We start from the raw sequence: 10,650 nt of genomic DNA on the forward strand, positions 1-10,650 counted from the left end.
TACTGAGACGTAATTCGCAGACCGTCCAGCTCGGCCGCTGAGCGGTTGAGCGAGCTCAGGACCGTCGCGGGTTGCGCAACAGCACTCTTTGAAGCTCCTGGGTTAGCCCATGCTCGAGAAATCTAGCTTTTTAATGATTTTGTCTGTAATGCTAGTGAAGCAGATGTGTAAAGAGGATTGAGCAACTGAAGGGCTCCTGAGCAGAAAGATAATCTCTCCTTCCAGCCGGGACATGCCCAGGAGAATTCTGAACAGGGATCTGGGTCCCTCTGTGTGCAGGGCAGGGCCTGGAGGAGAGAGGCTCCAGAAATCTGGAGATTGTAAGGCAAGATTCTAACCAACTGGGGCGCCTGGGTGGCTCAGTGGGTTAAGACTCTGTCTTGGGCTCAGGTCATGATCTCAGGGTCCTGGGATCGAGCCCCGCATCCGGCTCTCTGCTCAGCGGGGAGCCTGCTTCTCTTCCTCTCTCTGCCTGCCTCTGCCTGCTTGTGATCTCTGTCAAATAAATAAAATGGGGGGGGGGAGGCTCTAGCCAACTGCTCTGGAACTTGCTTTCCCGGTGAAGGCTCTGCGGTTTTGTGAGCCCCTGTCTGCATCTCAGACTTCTACACAGCCCCAGCCCCAGATGGCAGGGCTGTTTAAGCACAAACTTGTAGATTCCAGAGTTGAGAGATGTGGGTTCAGATCCCATTTTGACCATTTAGTAGTTGTGAGACATTGGACTTATGACTGATTTGCTGTTCTCTAGTTTCTTTAACATTGGGGTCCGGGTAATGACACCTGCTTCATGTGTTAGGGTCTGAAATGAGTTGTTGGATGAAAAGTATGCCCTTAGCCCAGTTTGGGGGCATGCGGTGAGTTCTGTGTGGATATCAGTAGCTGTCATTGTCCCATGTTCACAGACTGCGCGTTGTGACATTGTCTCTCTGCAGAAACCCCCTGGGGGATCCTACTGGCGGTCCCTCTCACTTCCATGAGTCAGTCCACACAAACGAAGCCTGTGGGCAGAAACTGTGCATTAGAAACTTCAAATGGGGGGGAAAAAACTTTTTAAGAATGAACGTGCTTGAAAACCTAGGTCTTGCATGGAAACCTTCCCTCAGCTAGAGCACTTACTGCAGGGAACACTATAATTCAAGGGCGTAGGGCACAGCCGGCAGTGCTTTGTTCAGTATGGTTACACCTGCCATTACGTGGAGAACAAAATTACTTTGATAACTGGGTTGAAAGACTGGACTGACTTTACGTCCTGTAAGGACCTTTGCAGCACCACCCAAGATTTTGTAATTTACAACTTCTTATCTATAAAATTTCGGTCACAGGTTAGTAAGGGATAAAGACAACACGTCCCCTCTCCTCCTCAGCTTTGAAGCAATTACCACCTTAAGGCACCCAGAGTCCTCTTCATAAAAGACCCTGACTTTCACGTCCCTGTGGATCACCGTCTCAAAGTGCTAATGTTCCAGGGACGCGCACTTCCCGCTGCAGTGGGGACTCAGGCTCCTGTGTCCCTCTGCACTCTGTCCCACCCAGAAATGCCCCCACTGGGAGAGGAGTCTCTGGGTACTACTCCCTTACTAGCCCCTGGGTTTCCTGGTTTCCTTACTCACACCTCACAGGACATTCATCTCTTTTTTTTTTTTTTTTTTTTAAGATTTTTTCTTTATTTATCTGACAGAGATCACAAGTAGGCAGAGAGGCAGGCAGAGAGAGAGGAGGAAGCAGGCTCCCTGCAGAGCAGAGAGCCCGATGATGATGCGGGGCTCGATCCCAGGACCCTGGGATCATGACCTGAGCCGAAGGCAGAGGCTTAACCCACTGAGCCACCCAGGCGTCCCCATTCATCTATTTTCTACCAACCTCTCACTCCTTTTGGTTTCCACTTCTTTCCCGATTCAGCTGAGAAATCGTAGCTCAGGGCTCCTGGGGGCTCAGTGAGTGAAGCATCTGCCTTGATTCTGGCTCAGGTCATGATCTCGGGGTCACAGCTGGAGCTCTGGTGCAGCTCTGCTCTCAGCGGGGGTCCACTGGAGAGTCTCCCTCTCCCTCAGCCCCTCCCATGCTAACGCGGCACGCTCTCTCACAAATAAATAAAATCTTTAAAAAAATAGAAAGAAATCATAAGTCATGGCTTAAACCTGTCATAATTATCTCTGCCCTCCGTTCCATGCCATGTGTGTTTCCTGGAACTGGATCTGTCAAACCTGGTGAGCCTGGTCATCTCTCCATTCCAATACCAACGCTTACCAGAGGCCAGGCCCCACACTCATTAACCGTGTCACTCAAAGCTTTGACCTTGTGTGCAAGTGAGGTTATACCATCATCCCAGAGGTGTATGTACGCGATTACCAGAACGCTTTCTTTGTACGACTGTAAACCTTGTCCCATTACCAAGTGACGCTGCCTGCAGTGCTTTGTGAATTAATATTTTATATAAATTCCGTAAGCAGAATTTATACCCACGGGTATACTTGTGGGTGCAGCTGTATCAGACTGTAATCATTGCATGTTAAAAGTATTAGTTTGCTCAACGTAAACATTTGAGACGTGGCCTGCGTCTATCGTAACCCGTCTCTTGGGCAGTCCAGCATGTTTGAAGATACTGGGGGCTTAAAAAGAGGAAGTGTCCAGGCCTCTGGCAGCCTCTAGAGAGCCTGGCCACGCCCAGGTTCTCAGGGACAACTGGAGGGAATCTTGCTGGGGCGTGGACTGGTACCACCCCATGTTTATGGTCTCTAATCACATTTCCTTGTATCCGCGGGCAGCTTTTCTCTTTTTTTTAAATTCTGTGATCATGTGGCAACTTAACTTCCATTGCCACTTTAAGCTTCACAGATTTTTTTTTCTTTTTTTTTTTGAGCGAGGGAGAGACAGAGAGAGCACAAGCAGGGGGAGAGGCAGAAGGACCAGGAGAATCAGACTTCCCACGGAGCAGGGAGCCTGATGCGGGACTCTATCACAGGACCCTGGGATCATGCCCTGAGCTGAAGGCAGATGTTTCACCAATGGAGCCCCCCAGGCGCCCCTGTAACAGGCAGAGAGAAGTCAAATAACTTGCCGGAAGTTGCCGGGCTGGTGTTGATGGGGTCACCTGGGAGCCTACCTTTCGGAGTCCAGAGCTCAGACTCTCCTCCGGCAAGGTTATGCTGTTAGGCAGCCCGAAATGGTTATTGGCAAATGTATGCTCGCAGGATGATAAAGAGGTGTAGGAACCCTGTCACTTCAGGAAAATTTTATTTATTTCTATCGACCAATAAGTGGGGCGTAGGGCGATACGGTTTCAACATTAAATGTTAAGGACAAGCGTGCCTGGGTGGCTCTGTCGATGAGGCAGCTGACTTCGGCTCAGCTCACACCTGATCTTGGGGGTCCTGGGATCGAGTCCCCACACTGTGGAGTCTGCGCTCCGCGGGAGTCTGCGTGTCCCCGTGCCTCTGCCCCCACGCATACTCTCTCTCTCTCAGATAAATAAAATCTTTAAAAAATGTTAAAGACCAAGTTGGGTTGATCGTGGGGAAGTCAGAAGGAAAGTATGAAGACACAAATTCTCTCATGGCAAAAAGGGGTTGTTTAGGGAAAAATGGCCTGGTGCACTCACAGCTAGGGCTCCTTCTTTTCCATTTCTGGGTCTCGCTCCTGGTGCTTGTGGTGTGTCCGGCTTGGAGCAGGTGCAGCCCCGAGGACATGTTTGTGCATGTACTTACGGCCCCGATCTTGTGCCAGGACCAGGCGATAATCGGTATAATAAGGCCTATTTTGTGGGATGATAATGAAAAGTACCCAAAATAAGAAGAATGAATGAGGTTTATTACAGCGACATGAGGATTAAGAATCCAGAGAGGAGGGACTCCCAGCAAGCTCAGGCATGGAGCAGGTGACTCCTGATCTCAGAGTCATGAGTTTGAGCCGCACAGGGGATGCATGGAGCCTACATTAAACAAAGAAAATCATTTGAGTCAGATTTGTTTTATTCTAAAACCTAGCTGAAGTTATTCATATGGGAGAACTTAAAGTTAGTCCTGAGAGCTGGACGTGAAGAATTTTGCAGTCTAAAGCCCTCCAGGCTCAGGGCAGAACCCACGTGGGGCACATCCTGGAGGCCCTGGGGAGCCTGGGCAGGGCTGTGCCCTCTACAGAGTGCACTTTCCACATCCCGGCTTGAGGGGTGTTGAGAGCTCACCATTGCCTACACTTTACTAAACTATGCTATCAATAAAGGTGACTTCTGAAAATATGAATAATAATACATTTTCTGTCTCAACGGTTCTCAAGGTGTGACCCCCGTGAGCATCGCAGAGAATTTGATAAGACACGTATGTTCTCAGACCGTAACCAGACCTACAGACACCCCAGAGGGGACACAGCTGTCGGTCTTAACGAGCCCCTCTAGCTGGTTCTGATTCACACTAATGCTTGAGAACCACTACTTGATAGAATACTCCACATTCTGTTTTTGTTCTATAAATAATAAGTATTAAGCTTTGTACATACGCAAGGTAAAGATCTTCACAGTTTTGTAGATAATTGTCCCCTTAATCTTCTCATTTATTCTATAAATATCAGTATCTAGCATATAATATGTATTGGACAATTGAAAACTCGTGTTGTGAAGGACCTCAAACAGTGATGTCTAGAATCTTACCTGAAAGCCGATGACGACTCCGGTCTTAAAAGATCCGTTAAGTCCTGACTCCAATCTGTTTGTAGTTTTAACATTCCGTGGCTACTGTTTCAAGGTACACATATCTTCAATGTTTTAAAAATAAAATTAAAAAGTAGGGGCGCCTGGGTGGCTCAGTGGGTTAAGCCGCTGCCTTCGGCTCAGGTCATGATCTCAGGGTCCTGGGATCGAGTCCCACATTGGGCTCTCCACTCAGCAGGGAGCCTGCTTCCCTCTCTCTCTCTCTGCCTACTTGTGATCGTTCTCTGTCAAATAAATAAATAAAATATTTTTTAAAAATTAAAAAGTAAATTTCTTTTGAGGATTTAATATGCCAAACTCTCTGGAGGCGCCCCACACCCAGCCGACGTCCTTCTCGTGCTCTGTCCACGGGGCGGGGAACATCTGGACGCCGCCCCTGGGAACGGTTCCTGTGCCTGAACACAATTCGGACGTCTGCCCTCTGCCTCTTCCTCCAAATGACCCCAGCTCCTTCTGAGTACTCCGTGTCTTGTCTCTCATCAACTCAGTGACCACCGAACAGGCTTCTGTGTCCCTCCAAGGGCCCCGTGCCCTTCTGCAGGTGATGTCACAACATGACAAACATGGGGCGCTCCCCAGAACCTCACATTCGCGATTAACATTGGTGAACATCAGTATTTGCATGCTAATTTTTATACTGTTTACATATTTACATATTTATGCCTTTTCTAGGTGTAAAATTTAACATTCTTTAGAAGTGATATTTTGTTTTTGGAAGTCAAAATCTGAACTCTTAAAATGTGCACAGGATTTCTTTTGTTGGCTGGAATTACAGCATTTCCAAGTAGAAGCTAAGGGGGTCACCTAGCCCGGTCTCCCTGTTTGCAGCAGAGCCTGACATGTCGAGAGCTGCCTGCGTGGCGGGCCCGTGTGGCGGCTGTAGCCACACGGTCAAGGGAAACCCCAGTTCCGTGAGCACACGAGCCCGTTTCCTGTGCTCAGCCGCTGCAGCTGGGGTGAGTGGCTCTGGGACATAGTAGCACACATCTAGAACATCCCCCTTACCGCAGGAAGCTCTGCTGGGCAGCACCAGTTTAAACGGCCCAAAGCCACACAGGTCCTTGGTGGAAGAGCCGGACTTTCTGGTTCCGGGCCCAGACCCACCTTGCCAGACTGCTCTCTTTTACCAAAAAAGTAAAACATGGTCAGCTTACTTACCCTATCTACGACATTTATTAAGTTTTTGTACAAGCACTGTGCTAGGCATGGATCTTGACCCCAAGAAGGTTTTAAAGAAAACCACCCCAGGAGAGACTGCTGCCCATACAGGAAATGGCGGGTGCTGCGGTCGCCTGTCCTTTCGGGCTCCCGCTGCTGGATGCAGGCGCACATGCGGACGCACGCGGCTCCGAAGCGTCTGCGGCCGCTCCGACCTTCCCAGAGACGCCGCAGGCCGCTCCGCTCACACCTGCAGCCGGTTCTGGCCAGTCCCCAGGCCCCACCGGGCCCGTCTCACTCCGGCCCGTCCGTTTCCACACTCCTCCCCGCCCGCGCTCTTCTCCCCGATCCGAAGCGTCCCGCACACCACCGCCGACTTCTAGCAGCTTGACACTTGGACTTGCACGAGCGCTGTCCTGCTCCTTTCTTTCCCAGCGCGCCCTCCGGTGCGGCCCGTGCGCTCCCAGCACGAGACCGGAGGCCGCTCGGCGCTCTGCACAGCCTGGCGCCCCTACCCCATTTCGAGTAATTCCCACCTTGCTTTCCAGACTTCAGGACCTTCACTCAACTGCTGCCCTTTTATTTTGTAAGATATTTTCCTCACACATTTTTAAGTAGACGTGTTCTAAAAAGTTCTAACACCAGGACACCAAGACGCAGCCTTGACTTCTCCAATCTCCACTCCCCCCCTCCAGCTCAGTCCAACAAGTAACACTGTGGTCCAAAATCCCAAACACTGGGTCCAAAAATCCGCAGGAACACATCCACCTCCCTCATATGTTACTCGGTGACGCTTTTGCTAACTACGTATCACAGAGCGCGATAATGGAAATTAATTTTCCCACAGACTCGGGAGGCCAGAAGTCCAGCCTCCAGGTGTCAGCAAGGTTGGCTTCTCCTGAGGTTTCCCCTCAGCTTGGAGGCTGTGGCCTTCTGGTGTCCTTGCACGGCCGACCCTCGGGGCCTCTGTGTCCTAACCTCTTATCAGGACAGCAGTCCCACTGGATGAAGGCCCTCCAGGAGGACGTCACGTCACCGTGATTACCTCTTGGAAGGTCTCATCTCCTCAGACAGGCACACTCTGAGGTTCCACAACATGTGACTTTTGGGAGGACACAGTTGGGCCCATCATGCTCCACCTTCACCGAAGCCATCCGCGCCCAAACTGCCTTCACGCCTCACTAGACAGCGAGCGGTTCCCGGTCTTCTTGCTCCGTCTACCGGACAGTCGCCACAGCGCTCTCCGTATCTCTTAAAAATGTACACCACTCCCTTGCTTAAAACCTTACAGTGCTTCCCCATGGCACTACCATTAAATCCCAAACTCATTTCATTGGCTTTTAAGATGTGCGTGATTTGTCCCCCAGCTTCGACTCAGGCCACCGCTTCTCGCCCGCTATGCCCATCCACAGGGACGTCTGTCAGCGCCGGGGACACGCTAAACTCCTGTCTCGGGCCCACGCCTGTGCTGTTTTGCTGAGAACGTTCACACGCTGACATCTCAGTTCAGATGTTACCTCCTCGGAGGGGTCTTCTCAGACTAACCACTCTTTTTAAAGAAATTGTTTTTCTTTTTCTTCAAGGGAGCTCTGTGTCCAACGTGGGGTCAAACACGTAATCCCAGGATAAGAGTCCCGGGCCGCGTCCACCAAGCCAGGCTGGTGCCCCTCAGACTAATCACGTGCGATTTATTTTCTAGAAAAACTTGACTTATTTTTCTCACTAGCCTGTGTTTTCTTTAGAAGCGGCGATTTTGTGTCTTTTCGTGGTGTCCGCAGGACTAGCTGTGCCTGGCCTCCAGCAGACGTGAGCAGCCCTGCTCCACGCAAGGAAGCCCGTGATGCGCCCTCCACGCCCCAACCCTCGGAGCTTTGCTGCCCTGCCTGACCTTGTCTGATGAAGTACTTTGAAGCAGCACAACGGTTCTAGTCTATGTTAAGGGAACACAGGGTGACAGTTGATCAAGAATCTGGTTGAATAAAAGTTAACTTATGTTGTTCTAGCTGGCTTTCACTTTACCATTTCTCTCACACAGCTTTCTAGTCATGAAAAGGGCAAGAAAAATAATGTGCAGGTTCCTAGTCTTTGCTAAAGCCCAGGGATTTATTTTTTCCTCTTAAAACACACACACACACACACACACACACACACACACACACACACACAAACCCACAACAAACAAACCCAGCTCGCCGTTGCCTTGACCTTTACGCGTGGGCCAGGTCAGGAAGAGGAGGGTGTGGGGACGGCAGCGGCCGGGCTGCCGGTCCGATGCTGCTAACTGTGGTTTTTACTGTGCGACCGCAGACTTCCCCTTTGTTCTCTGCTCTTTTATCCATTCTCTCTCTCAACTGAAGACGTGGCGAGCAGAGCACGGCGGCGGCCACCAACATCCGTATCCGTGGCCAAGGAAATACACAGAGTAATGCTCCAGCTCATGGAGAGACCAAGTAAAATCATAAATATCATTTCACATCCATCAGACTGAAAAAACTGACAACTGTGAGTCATGACTCCAACAAAACTTGAGGTTTCTTGAGAGCAACTAGGTATTCTCTATAGGTATTTGTGTATCTCATTGCGCCTAACGCTGTTGTGGGCACCTGGACTGAAACTCTCCAGTGCGTGGAAGTTCTGTCCGATTTGTTCGCTGCTGTATCTGCTGCAAGTGCCTGGGAAGTGCCCAGCATGTAGCAGGCAATCCTCTGACACTTGGAGAAACACAGGTCCTGCCCGGTCCCCTGGATGAGACCCCTGCGAGCAGCTGTTAGGGCCGTCAGAGTCAGGTTTTCAAAGCTGCACTGACTGACCGAAGTTGGTCGAGCCTGAGGCCGGGACACGAATGGCCACAGGACAAGGGATTTCCCCTCCACGACCACAACTTCCTACCACAGTTCCTACTTTCCAGTCCTTGGTACCTCAAAGACTCAACATGTCACAATTCACCCCGTTGCTAACGTTTTGGGGGCCGTATTTGATTTTCTGCTGAGCAATCCATTGTCACATACTTCAGGATGCCCCGAAAGGTTTCCCTCACTAGTAGTTCAGACGGGGAGGCTCTGTGCTTTGACAACTATAATAATCTTTTTTTTTTTTTTTTTTAAGATTTTATGTATTTATTTGACAGACAGAGATCACAAGTAGGTAGAGAGGCAGGCAGAGAGAGAGAGAGAGGAGGAAGCAGGCTCCCTGCTGAGCAGAGAGCCCGATGCGGGACTCGATCCCAGGACCCTGAGATCATGACCTGAGCCGAAGGCAGCGGCTTAACCCACTGAGCCACCCAGGTGGCCCTGATAATCTTCTCTTTGATCTCTGGACTTTGGACTTTCTTCTCCCCAATTTGTCACTACCAGACTCATCTTTCCAGAAGAGCGTTTTCGTGACGCTACTGCCCTGCTCAGAAGTCTTTAACGACGGCTCTGCGTCGCCATCTCTTACTTTTGTCCTCACAGCCCCCAGTGACCGGGTCAAGCTGCCTCCTCTGGATCATTACACACAGTTCCTGCCCCCGCCTTCTCAGCCGCTGCCAGCCCCCAAACCACCTGTGATTCATACCTCTGCATGGTCTTTGCTCACGGGACCCCAGCGTCCCAAGTTCTCTGGTCTTCAGCCTAAGACACCTTAGACTGGTCCAGATTATACTCCGGTGAGCCTTTTCCCCTTGAGTAACGTCCGGAATTTCCGGAGAATGCTCTTGAGTCTCAGGAAACCGCTCTGTTGTCGCCAGGTCCCAGCTTCCTTTTCCACCTGGTGACAGCGGGTTCCGGGGCTGCTGCTGTCCCATCCTGGGCTGGGGGTCTAGTTGCGGCCAGGCTGGGGGTCTAGTCCCACCTAGTGTGGCTCTGTCAGGGTCAGAACAGTGTGTGGGATGGCCTGAGTGTGAGGATGCTCTGGGAACTTCCACCCCCACCCCTCCGCCCTCCCCAAACCTGCAGTCACCCCTCCACAGCCACCTTCTCCCTGTCCCCTGAAGAACAGACACCGAGTGTGCATTGAGCATGAGACACCGTACCAGGCACAGGGCGCCTGGGGGGCTCGGCATGAGCCACAGACAACCAAGTCCTGTTTTCATGACCCTTTTAAACAACTACAAACAGGTGAGGCGGGCAAATCATTCTGTGTGTGCAAAGTGCTGCCACAGAGGTTCTCGGACACACAAGCACGTCCTCTGCGTCCCCATGAGCTAGAGCAGGGGACTCGCCCCCCGCCCCCCACTTCCTGACCTCCCATACCCACTCGGCTCAAACCTGTAATGACAGAACCTGTGAAAAAGCAACTCTGACCTTAAGGAAAACAGTTTCGTACCTTTGTATGCAGGCAGTTTCGCTCCCGATTTTTCGTATTTCTTCCCTCGCGAGTGAAAAGAGCCCAAACGCACAGAGAGGCCACGGGGCTTGGCGCCATCCTGAGCCCAGCGAGACGACTCACGTACGTGATTCTCACAGGGACCTGTGAAGGAACTCACTTCTGTCCCCATTCTACAGATGAGGCAAGTCAGGCTCGCACGACCCGGCCCCGCCAGCCGAGACTGCGGGTTTCCCCAGAGGAAGTGGGACGCGGCCTCGCACCGCACTGATCGGCCGACTGCGCGCCTCGGAGAGGGCCCCCGGGTGCAGGGTCTGTGCGGGTCGCAGCGGGGCTGGCATGTTTAGTTCTTCACTTTATTTCTCATATGGTTTAAAAATACCTACAGATATTAGGCGCGTGTCTGGAAACCAACACTTAATGTGCCAAGCACTGCGTGGGAAGTGAGACCAGCTGTCCTGAGCGCCTACCCCAGCTGCCAACAG

This window comes from Neovison vison, chromosome 7 (assembly GCF_020171115.1).
Source record: "Neovison vison isolate M4711 chromosome 7, ASM_NN_V1, whole genome shotgun sequence".
NCBI lineage: Eukaryota > Metazoa > Chordata > Mammalia > Carnivora > Mustelidae > Neogale > Neogale vison.